Source organism: Manacus vitellinus, unplaced genomic scaffold (assembly GCF_001715985.3).
Source record: "Manacus vitellinus isolate BGI_N305 unplaced genomic scaffold, ASM171598v3 scaffold_0_pilon, whole genome shotgun sequence".
NCBI classification, from domain to species: Eukaryota; Metazoa; Chordata; class Aves; order Passeriformes; family Pipridae; genus Manacus; species Manacus vitellinus.
Window position 1 is genome coordinate 27,999,700 of NW_021938789.1, and position 12,506 is coordinate 28,012,205.

A 12,506-nucleotide genomic window follows, 5' to 3' on the forward strand; every position below is an offset into this window, starting at 1 on the left:
GTTCAGGCACTGTTCATCTTCACTTTAAATGGGAGTTTTTGTCTGTAACGAAATTGCAAAATCTAAGTCTTAACAGACAAAGTATCCTAACCAAAGTGCATTGCTCTTCTTACTTTTTTAAATTATTTTTTACTGTTATTATTTTCAAAAAGAATTACCTTATAGCTTCAGAGACAGGTGCAGAGCAATGATCCACTCATCTAGGCAGAAAGTTCATAAGCTGAACTAAAACCTCAAGCACCTCTAGTATCCAGGTTTTACTTTTCAGAAGCTATTCTGCTCGACTCAACTGAATCTTGCACTTTATTTCCCCCAATATTAATGAAAAGTGGGCATGCAAAATATTGGAAGGGGAACAGAGAGCTATTTCCAGAAGAGTGAAAATCTTCAGAAAATCATTTTAAGTGATAGGTCTCCACATTTTTAGAAAAACATTCTTCTTCTTTGGTGAGTTGGGGGTGCGGTTTTCGACAGAAGCAAGCTGAAATCAATGCCAGATTGCAAAATATTTCAATGAACTCCTATCTCCATTTGAGATGCAAAAGTTCTCACATGAAAATGTCACCTCTCCATTAGAATCTGCTGGGATTCAGGGTCCTCAGCCTTGTGATGGGAGTCTCATAAGCACAGTCGGAACAAGACGACACCAGCTCAGCCACCAACTCAGCTGTACAAGTCACACAGTCACAGTTTTGGTCAAGCCAAGTACCACTTGCAACCAACTTGCAAGGCTTGGCAGCAAGCACACAGCAGCCGAAGCATCGTGGCTAGAAGGTGTCCAAGGCCACAGAGCACTTCAACTGTGCAGGCAGGGAAGCTCCTGGGGTCCCCATCTTGACTTGCGTGACTCACACACAGACCCCAGCCACTGAGTTGGTGCCAAATTACAGAGGTGCACGGTCTCTCTACATGCAGGCACATCTGCACAGCTGCATTATCAATGCAATGCAAATCGTTTATGGCCAATGGCTTCTGCATCAGTCACAGCCCTCAATGGCTGTGCACATCTGCCTGGGCTTGCTGCCTCACTGACCAGTACATGAGGATGGGAAAGGGCAGCAGAGATCTCTTGAGCAGTGAGGATGTGCAGCCAGTCATTCTCTCTACTCCCTATTCTTCAACTCACACGCAAAACAAACTAAGCAACACACAGTGCTGTAGAAAGAAGTCAGTCCTTCTCAAAAATCACCCCAAACTATAAACACATCACATACACAAGCTAAAATCAGGAGAAAAAAACTCTCCAGTTGTTTTTTTCCCTGCATTTCCAGAAATGGGACCAAGCATTAAAAACGCAGCTGCTGGCATATACTATAATCGATGTATGAGGGAGAGCTACACTCAGCCTCTGTGTGTCTTATATTCACTCAGTGATGAGGCTGAAGAGATTACGAAGTTTTCACTCTCAATCCTGACCTTTGTAAAAGACTGTAATTTTTCTGGATACTGATATTCTTTCAGATGGCAATTCGTAAAGAGTAATCACCTAAAAAAGTAACCTTTGAAGAAATGCATCTTTGTTCTTCTTATCCATGACTTTTTATTATTAGAGGTGAAATGGATTGAGCCATGTCATATCTGGTTCATCATTCTTCCAGCATGACTCTGTGGCAGTCGATGCACTTTGTAGTTTCAAAGTTGCTTTGGGCTAAATTAGGGCAGGTAGAAAAAGTCTTTTTGGAATAAGACAGGAAATGCATCTTGAAGAGCACAAGACAACTTGAAGGTTTTTTTGGAAGGGAGTGGGAGAGAGGCTTCTTCAAGATGAAATAAATCTTCTAAGAATGATTCACAAATCATTCACATTTTAGAAACAGGTAATTTCCAACCCTCATTCCTCCCACCTCTATAAGCAGCAGTCAAGAGATGAATGAAACCAAATACTAACTGACTAAATTTGTTTTTCTTAATTCTATGAGATCCTCTATGAGAAAAGCAGTCAAAGCAATGCATGGATACCAGTTTTGCCTACTTTTGCTACCAGCGTGGCCACTGCCTTGCAGTCCACTATAAAAGGAACCACATCTTTGAAGGAAAGCATCCAGAGATGCTCTTAATGACATTGAATTGCCTATGCTTGCAGATCACAGAATATGACTTATTTTCTTAGAATGAAATACAGCAATTTAGAGATTTTGATAATGTGAACAAAGAACAACAAACTAGAGAAAAAGTGTTCTATCAAACTTAACTACAAAAATAATTTTATTTCTCAATATGTGATTTAATACAGAATCACATAGAGTATTCTGAGTTGGAAGGAACCCACAAGAATTATCGAGTCCAACTCTTAAGTCAGTGGCCTGTACGGACCTGCGACCTTGGTGTTATTATCACCACACTCTAAACAATTAGTTTGTTTAGTGTGGTTATTTACATCCACATTTGCATGTGCATTTTAGGAACACCACCTATTTCAAAAGATCAGGGCCGCAACATTGCAAAAGAGGAGGAGGAGGAAGGATGCAATGACTGTTGCCATCTTCACCAGCTTCTGATTAAAAGCTGGCAGACACTGGCATGTGCCCCCATGAGCTCCCTGTGCCTCCCAGCACAGCTCTGCAAGGCCCAGGATGCTGTCAGGCAGCCATCAGAATGAGCAGTGCTACTGCCAGAGCCTTCCATGTGAACTAAAACATCATGCTGCTGCACCCTGCGTTTTCCCAATAAAATTTCCCATAAAACTAAATAACTATGCAATGCTCAAAAAACGTGCATTTAGCAAAGAGAAAGGAGAAAGAAGTCCTGACAACAAAACATCAAACTCACCTAACCAGTGAAGAAGCCTTGAACTTCATAGGGTTCATATGCCTGAAGGTAACACAACTGAGTAGGTATTTTTGTTAGCTCTTTGTTGCTTCATTTTCAAACGCCCTTCTCTTCCTGCTGCACTTTCAAGTTTTGTTCCTTGCTAGGGCTTTTTTCTGCTACATTAAATGTAACTCTTTAACAAAGGAATTTTGGGGAGGGGAGGAATTAGAGAATTACCAGAAAATTATTGACTGTTGTCTCACACAGTACCGCTCTTGCAAGCAACAGGACATTTACTGGACATTGATGTCTCATTACATCTAGTATGTAATTTATTTCTCTGCTGGAAGAGAACTTATCAGCTTTGCCCATGTGGAGAAAATGTTTCTACCTTAGAAACAAATAGACCACCACAGGCAGGAAGATGAAAAGCTTAAATGAAAACCCACTGCATGATCACTGAAGTCAGCTCGCTACCAAAGCTGCTAAGGTAGCAGCGTTGAAATGGGCCAGAGGTGGCATTTTAGGGCCAGATTTTTGACAAAGCCAAGTCTCACAGAGGGGTGACTTAGAAAACCAAGAACAATAAAAACTGTAGACTTCTGAGAATGGAGAGAAAGTTGGACTCCTTATTTAGGTGTCTCTGAAAATTCAGCATTAAACAGAAAACCCAAATATATAAACAATAATGTTTTAACTGGTGAGAAAATTTTGTGAAGCACTACAAAGTTGTGTATTTTTACTCACTCTTGCACCGTAAGAAATTATTGCTATCTAAAACAGAATATTTTTTTACTAGTTATATAAACCCTCTATTTGGTGGGTTTTAATTTTTTAACATTTTATCTGTGTTTACATTTGGCAGGACTGGGTAGTGCTCTAGCTATACATACAATTTAAAACCATAAATTTCAAATAGGGTTAGTTATCTGTTTGAGTTCAGAAGAATACAGACTTAACATTTCTTTAAAAAATATACAAACCCCTCACATTAGCTTAGGTAGGTCACAAAATCCTGAATGGAGGTAAAAAAACGCCCTTTGGCCTCAGACTAAACATGGAAAATTTCACTCCAAAAGTGTTCTTCATAAAGTTATGAGCTAATGAACAAAAGGGGGTTCTAGTAAAGTTTCATTAAATGTTAGCTTTAAAATCCAGCAGTAGTAACATAATCTTTATTTCTTTGCCAATTTGACCACTTCAGAGTAGTAAAAATGAAAGTAAAGTAAACCACACCGATTACTGCGAAGAGGTTTCATCTCAATGAAAACAGAAAAGGTCCAAAAGATTGGGCCAAAATACATATAAAGAAAATTCCAAAATAGAGAAAATACTTGTTTACGCCTGACTGGAGCCAAGGGTAACAAACCCTCTTTACTAAGCTGCTTCCAGAATCCTTGGGCCTTTGTCCAAGGACAAGGGAAATGCCAGCTGGGCCATCCATATCTGCTGACAGGCAGAGGTTATTATCCATCTCTTTGTAAAGAGATGAAAGGAAATTCTCATTTGAGTGCTTTGTGAACTCTGAAACAACTGCTCTTCAGCTGAACAGTAGGGTTGCAAGCAGAAGCTGTGTAAGTCTCCGAGTTCCTGAAAAATTATTAATGTTGAAGCATTCTACTTTCAAGATGCCCCCCCCTTCATACCTGTAAAACCTGTCAGATAAAAACCAATTACTACACAGAAAGCCCTTAAAGAAATTGGTCTGGAAGCCCTGCCCTGTAAAACTAAAATTCTCCATATACTTTATAGCACGTGCTTTCCAAGATTATCCACTCCCTCACATCAACCTTCATAAATCTCTACTGCCAAAACATCTATCAAAGTACTTACTGATAAGAAAATACATGAACAAATTTCTTACTCTACTTGTTTTCTTTCCCCTCTGAAAAAGACAGTTTTTAACAGGTTCTTGGCCAAGATTACATTTGTATTCACACAGTGCCTCTTTTATAAAAAGATGTAATGCAACCAATTATAAGAATGGCCCCTGAAAAAGTCAACTAATGGTTTGACTTCGTCTGCATTCATATCAACACAAAGTAACTACTTTTATAAGATGCTTGATTATGTAGCACTATGTAAGGAAGAGATTATGTAGGAACATTTAAAAGATAAACATACTTGTTCCAAAAGGAGCAGATCTTTTAAAATGTAATTCATAAGCACTGAGAAAAACTGAAACACAGAACTGAAGTCACGTTTACCCACATTTCATTAATTTTGTCCTTTGGCATGTTAACGCCTAGCACACATGCAGTTTTCTGATGCAGCTGCTGTTACTGCATGGTACTTAATTTAGCCTCCTACACTCGAAATGTCATGGTTTCTACATGAAGAGATAAAGACAAAGGAATAGTCTTAGCTCTCTTCCTCAGTTATCTGAGATGGTTTCTCTTTTTGGGTGTTGCTTGTATTTGTTATTTATCTTTGAGGCATGGTAGTGGTCCAAACAGTCATTCATTACATGTTTTTTTGATGCAGTTACCATTCATTATTTGTTTCTGAAGTAGTTACAGCCTGCTAAATCCATTCTTGGTCAGGATTTTTACATCCACGAGTAGAAAACAAATCACAGGATACTTCAAAGTCAGATCCTGTGAAATAGAGGAGGTTGTTAATCAATGCAGTTTAATACAATCCCCTCTGCCACACTGATGTTAAGATGATGTGTGCTGAGGTGAGCAGGCAGCAATATTAAGAACCATACACAAATTTCTTCTGAATAAAAGTGATGCATCAGCCCATAACATTCATCAGGCCATGCAAACTCTCAGGAATCCAACTTTCATTGTAAGTGTCTTTTTGGATCTATTTATTTCAGAAGATGTGGTATGAACGATGGTATAATAAGTTTTACTATGTTTTAGGCATAAATGACTCATACATCATTCCATTTGAAAGAAAAAATCCTAACATGCAAGTACAATATGTTACCACAGCTGCTCCATGGGAATAACAACATATCCATTTGGAAGGAAAATACACTTATGAAAATGCCTGATTAGCAGAAAAAGCAGAAAACAATTCATTATAAACAATAATATACAACACAACTGCTTTATTTGACGTTTTTATGGTTACAGTCTGTTTTCATGGAATCTATTGGATTAAACTGCACTCAGCTCTTTCCCTCCCACCCCAGCTCAAATTAGTCTTCATTGATGTTATCCATAAAAACAAAACAAAACAAAAAAACAGGCTTTGAAGGAGGAGCTTTCATGCTAGCTGAATGTAAAGTTGCTGGACAGAGTGAACCAAATTATCTTCTTGCTTCAGGCATCTCCTACCAGGATCCCAGTTTGAGGGCAGAAATGCATGTTCTCTCCTCTTTTTCTTCCAAAATACTGTATTTTTATCTTGCGTGCCTCCTATGCCCTGCAAAGGCTAAGAACGGAATGCTGTGAATAGGGCGGGCAACATCTCTCCGAAAGCTGCACAACATATGTAAAGTCAAGGCAGAGCCACCTACATCTATGACCTTCTAGAGACAAGGCTTCCAAACGTCTCAACCTTCCTTTTTACAGCCAAGGAGACCTCTACCTCTGCTTCCATCTTACCTCTGCTTGCTCTTTTATTTCCATACACATTAATGGACACTTTTTTTTTTGCCTCACATCACAAGTAAAAGGTTTCAGACACTTTTTCTGTTAAAAATTCATTAATTTATTCTACTAAAATTCCACTAAAAATTATCAAGACAAGAACATGTGGGAGTGTTGAATGTAGCACTAGTTAAATAATTATGCCATTTACTGTAAAACCACTGGCATACTAAAATATACTTAGAAACTATTTACAGCATTTTGGGACATGTACATGAAATAACATAAAGACACAGGTAATACTGGTAATGTCATTGCTTATTTTTGACGAAAGCAAACTCAAGACATGTTTACAAAACAATGGCCTAAGTAGATACAGTTGGGCAGTTCTTTATGGACTATCCCACAACCACTCACCAATAGCAACTCCAGACTCTTCAACATGAAAAGATACCCAGAACTACCTTTATTCCCACCTGCTACTGGAGAGGCACCTCAGATAGTTACCTCAACTTTTGGTCCACGTGAGAGAGACAAATGGGCAAAGACAGCAATTAACCAGAGAAAAGACACTTGAATGTTTTGCTTGATTCAGGCCAGAGGATTAAGTCTGGGTCTCCTACCTTCCAGATGAGTGCTCCAGCTAATGAGCCCACAGCTAATAGCAGAGCAACTTGTTCTCCCTCTTTTTTTCATTACAGTCTCTGAAGAACTGTGTTTAGTTCCTCATCAAGACGAATGCCAAGCCTGCTAAATTTTTCATGACACTGAATTCTTGTTCTCCTGCCAGCCCTAGTTATGTGTGAACATTTCAGGCTCCCTCAGGCATTTATTTTACTACAGAGTCCTGAAATACTTAAGTCTATTAAGACCTAAAATAAACAGGCAAAAAGGAGGAATCTCCTAGTTGTTCTCCCAGTCTACATTTTAAGGAGGTAGTGCCTACACCAGTGAAGTTTAGAAATTATTCTCAGTGTCACCAGTGAAACGATGGTACATTTGGCAACAAATCCGTCAAGCCACGTCAGCCACTACAGCAAGATTCAACTCCACACCACAACAGGGGCAGCACTGTCTGCAGGCTCTAAAGGCCCAGCCAGATAGGGTCGATCCTGGGACAGTCAGCCGGACTGCAAGTGCACAGCCATAGCAGAAAGCATAGAACTTCCCAGAAAACCTGGATTTACTAAACCTGTACACAATGACTGTTCTGCATGACCATTACCCTGGGTTTGTGCCCAACGCAGTCCCTGCCTGCTCCCTTGCTGCCAGGAAACAGGGCGGCTGGGAGCAGACTGTGACTGAAGAATAATTCACACAGCTTGGCCTTGGTTACCCTCCTCACCAAATGCCTTTCTGGAACAGAAAGCATGCTGGCTGTGAGCTAGGCTGGCCTGCTGCTGTGCATTGAAGAAGTGGGAGCTTGAGAAAAGGAAGCCAATCACCAAAAGACTTCAGCCAGGCCCTGAAGGGCAGCAAACATCTGACTGAATTAACCACTGGGCTGCAAATCTAGCTAGCACATAGCCTGTGAGCTGTACCTCCCTGAAAGGAGTTGAAAGAACACTCAAAACAAAGTGCCTACATAAAATACCTGGATTTTAATTCACCTACTGAAATAATTTTACGGTCACCCAGTTTATCTGTGCTTGAGGTCTCTTATTCCCTACAGCAACTCCAAGAGCACTACTTAGAAAGGAAGTACAAGTGGCCAGTTCGTGGCCAGTAAGTATCATGTCTGATACCAAATCTGAAAATCAACATTGTTATCTTAGAGAAACACCAGGCAGGTGTGAAAAAGTATATGTGTGGATATACATAGTCTTATGTTAGACCTGCTACATACAAAGAAGCAGTGCTACTACAAAATCAGCTGTCATGAGCTGCTGGTATGCACAAGCGTACAGCTCATGCCTGTCACTGGCATATCCTCAGAAAGCTCCCAAAGACCAGACTATCTTCTACACAATGCCTCTTATCATCCTTACTTAAACTCCCACTTTGCTGTTCTTTTTTTAAAAAGTAGTTTGTGTCTTCTTCCATATCTATATCTATTTTATGCTGTAAACAAACTTCAAAAATACTCTTGTTAAACAGTTTCCCTCCTATACTTTTCCAAATTATTATTATATAGATGTTAGTCCCCAGAAGAGCAGTGCTCAAAATCCCTGTAATGAACTAGATTTAATACGGGTGTAATTTGTCTCTGTAATCCTAGCAGGTGATTCTTACTAAAAGCAAAACCTAAGAAGAAAGCCCTCAAATTTTTTTGTCATTCAGACCCATGAAGAATTTTTTTCCTCAATACCAATTCTGACAACTGGATCTTGCCAGTGTCCAAGCAAATTGGAGTGCTGATATTCAACTTGTTCCCTGCCCTGTTTCTGACACTACCAAGATATTTTGCCAAGGTTTTTCTGAAGGCAAAACACTGAAGTTTCTCTATACATTATGAATACAGTGGGGAGGGATGTGGGGAAGTTGTCCTGAACCCTGAAATTCTTAAAATGCATGTACTTATCATTAAAAAAGTGGGGTTGGAGCAGAACTTGGCGGTTCTTTTACACTGTATTTCCTTGTGTGGCGAAGAATTATGAGAGTAACTTTGGTTTCCTGGTCTGTCCACAGTAATCGACAAAAGAACAGGAACAAAATCACTACCAAGCAGTTCTGTATAATTCTATATAAGCAATTCTCAATTCTATGGGTAAATTTTCATTTAATCTTAACCTGACTAACCATTCCAGTACATCATATTAGTTCCATGTATTATTTATAATTCATTTTACCTCATTATCCAGTGATTTTTGCCCTGTTTTGCTCTATCTTCACCTTTCCTGCTTGTATATTGAAAAATGGAAAACATATCAATACAGAAACTGTTTCTTCCTATAACTGGCAAAGTCCTTAAGCATAACTGGAAAAAATCTGTAATCCCAGTTACACTGGTACTCTTTTCTCACTCCTCCAGTACGAGCATGATGGAGTATCAGACTGAGTGGCTTGTCTGCGATGAATCATAACTTGTGCCCCTGAACGCCCACGGCAGAAGAAAAAGAGAATCAGTCATTTCTCCCACTGAGGACTGACAGGATGTGAAACACAGAGCAAAGCGGAGTTGGAGGATCAGAGCTGCCAATTTTCACATCACGTGGGACTCTATAAAGCACCACAAAGCCCATTTTTGTAAGATAAAAACACAAGAACAGACAATCTTTTGCTCTGCCTCCATGGACGGAGTGGGACAGAGCCTTCCTCTGCAGAGCTCTGCAGTAAAATCATGGCTACACTTCTGCAAACACCTGAGGAGCTTTACTGCTCTTTGCTTTCAAGAAGCAAAAGGACCTGCTGTCAAGCATTTTACCTGCAATACTCTTCTGGCTTGTGGAGTGAGAACCCCACTTCAGGGAGTTAAAAGAACTTAGAAACCTGAAGGATTCAAAATTTCAGCCTATTGTGAGTAAAAATAATTTCCAAATCCCTAAAATCTGAATATATAATACAAATATTGACACAGCTTTGTCTAAAGAAATGATAGACTGTGACCCCAAACATCTCCTTTTTTATACAATTCGTAAGTTTGCTCAGCTTTGAATGGGAGTTGTGTAATGAGGAATGTCACAGGAATATTCCCCAAAACTGAAGCATCACAAAAGCTTCACTCACAAAGCGCACATGGTGCTGTCACATATTTATTGCCCACAAGCCAAAATTTGTCTAATGTAATTTAAGACTGATAATTACTGATGGAGGCCATATGTGTTTTTAATAAAAGGAAATTGCCAAATTAAAAATACTGCTTGCTTTCTAGAGTACCATGGTTTCAAATGACATCTTGGATTTATTTAACTGAAATGACAACTCTATAAATTTTCAGGATTTTAAAAGTCCCATTCTCTGTAAGAGAAATCTCGCCTGTTCTTAAGCAGTTTGCATAATTCTCTCAAACACCAGTAAGGGAAATAAAAATGTACAAAATCAAATAAAGCAAAACAGAATAGTATGTTACTAAAACTTGCAGATAATAGCAGAAGCAAGACTTGCATTTTTTAAACCCAGCTTTTAACAACTGATCTGATTTTAATTTATTACTACTATTACGTTACTGGGTACAAGGAACCCTGTTGTGCTAGGTGTTACAGAAGTATATGAAAACCCCCCAGTCCTTTCTCTGCATGAAGTAACAAATGGCTGGCACCAGACAGCATTCACTGAGAGTGAAAACTGAAAAGGTAGAATAGCTGAATTACTAACGAGAATGTATCATCCCTCTCCACAGTGCCTTGCTACGTGAGGTTTCCAATGTTGCTAATGTGCTGCCAAATTCTAATACAAGTTCCCAAGAAGCTCATGGGGAATGGACACCTGCAAACCTGACATCTATATGCTAGTTAATAGAAACTATAATAATGAAAAGACTAAGTGGGCACATGTCTAAGAAAAATCAAATTTCAGTTTTCATTAAGTGAAGTCTTACAAAATTAACCCATTTCTTTGAATAGCTCAAACAAATATATGAAACCAGCAATCCAGTCAACACAGCCTACATGGATTTCAAAAAAGCTTTTAGCAAGTATTTCACCAAAGGCTTTTAAAGAAACTAAGCACCCATGGCAAAATAGAGGTCTCCACAGAGCAATAGAATTGGTTTAGAGACATAACCAGAAATTAGTGGTAAATGGTCAAGACTGCATAGCGGAGGAAGCCTACCAGTGGAGTACCACAGTGATCTGTGCTGGAATCTGCTACTTTTCCCATACCTGTAACTGACCTGGAAAGGTAGCTGAGCACTGAAGCAAACAAATTTGCAGATGATACAAATTTATTCATGGCAGTAAGGATGAGGGCAAGTGGTTAAGAATCACAGGACCTTATGAAATTGAGCGACTAGACAATGAAATGGCAAATTAAATTCAGTGTGGATAAGTGTAGAGGGAATGGGAAAATATAACCTTAACTTCACATGTACAGTGATGGGCTCTGAGCTGAACATTATCACTCAGGAGTGAGACCTTGAGGTTACAATAAATAGTGCCATCAAAATGTCATCTCAGTGCTCAGCTGCCAAAAGAAAGCAGCCCAAATATTGGGTATTGTTAGGAACTGAACAGGAAACAACACAGAGAACACAATTATGCCACTTCATAATGTCACCCAGTTCATATACTGTCTCTGCTTCCAGGGACATGCTTTATCACTGAGTATTTTATGTTTACTTCTACAAAAGTTGGAGCAGAAGAGAAAGCAGCTCAAAACAGAAGAGTGACCTATAATTAGAGGGACAAAGACAACAGTTTTAACACTGCATCCCAGTTTCAAAAGAGTTTTTTCTGAGACTGTATCCAAAATTCAAGGAGACAGCGTCTTCTAGATACTTGCTGATAAACCATTCAAAAAAGAAGTTGATGAATTACACACATATAATCAATAAGCTCTATTAAAAGGCATTACTATACATCAAAAGCTTAGCTATAGCTCAATGCACAAGCTTTATCAGTATTTCAAATCCCTGGGAAAGGACAAGTTTGAAGATCTGCCTTCACTCCAGCAGTATACAGCCAGCTAAAAATCACTTTGCTGTGCCATCCTGAAGCAACAAGATTTTGAGTCTTAAGGGTAAGTACAAGTTCCCAAAAAGGGTAAGTAAAAACAACTTAATCTAAAAATCTTTAAAGTCTTGCTTTTCTCCCTGCTCTCTTTTCCTCATTTTCTTTCCTATCAGATAGCCTGCTCAAGGTGCTGCTGGAATCAGACTCTTTGGTGCTTGAACAACAGACAAATGCTTTTACCCACTGAGCTTCTGTAACAGGGAACAACTAAATTAAGTCTAGGCCTTCAGATTTCAAGCTAATCTCTACACATCTCTACTACAACATCTACTTCTTGCTTTTACGAGAAAAGATTTGTCTTGTGCTAATGGACTGATGTTACTCGTAATCTCTGTCTAATTGCATGAGCCATGAGACTGTTCTGGTTTTCATCTGGATTGTTAAATATCAGACAGAATCAGCAGTGTCTATCAGCAGTGGCTACATATAATGTACCCTCTACTTACTTACTTACCCTCTATATACTTACTTACTGCGTAAAATACTGTCTATTCACTTCACATATTCACATGCTTGTGTATAAGAGAAATACACTACCATCACAATCTCTACAGCAGCTTTGCCCATCATGAATACAATAAATACAGAAAGAGAGAATACA

The 12,506-nt window shown here is 39.1% G+C and overlaps 1 protein-coding gene across 7 annotated transcripts in view; it reads right to left on the reverse strand.

Annotated features, from left to right (window-relative positions):
• Nucleotides 1-12,506, reverse strand: part of TENM3 (teneurin transmembrane protein 3) — a 381,689-nt gene that overhangs the window by 183,529 nt on the left and 185,654 nt on the right. The window lies entirely within an intron of this gene.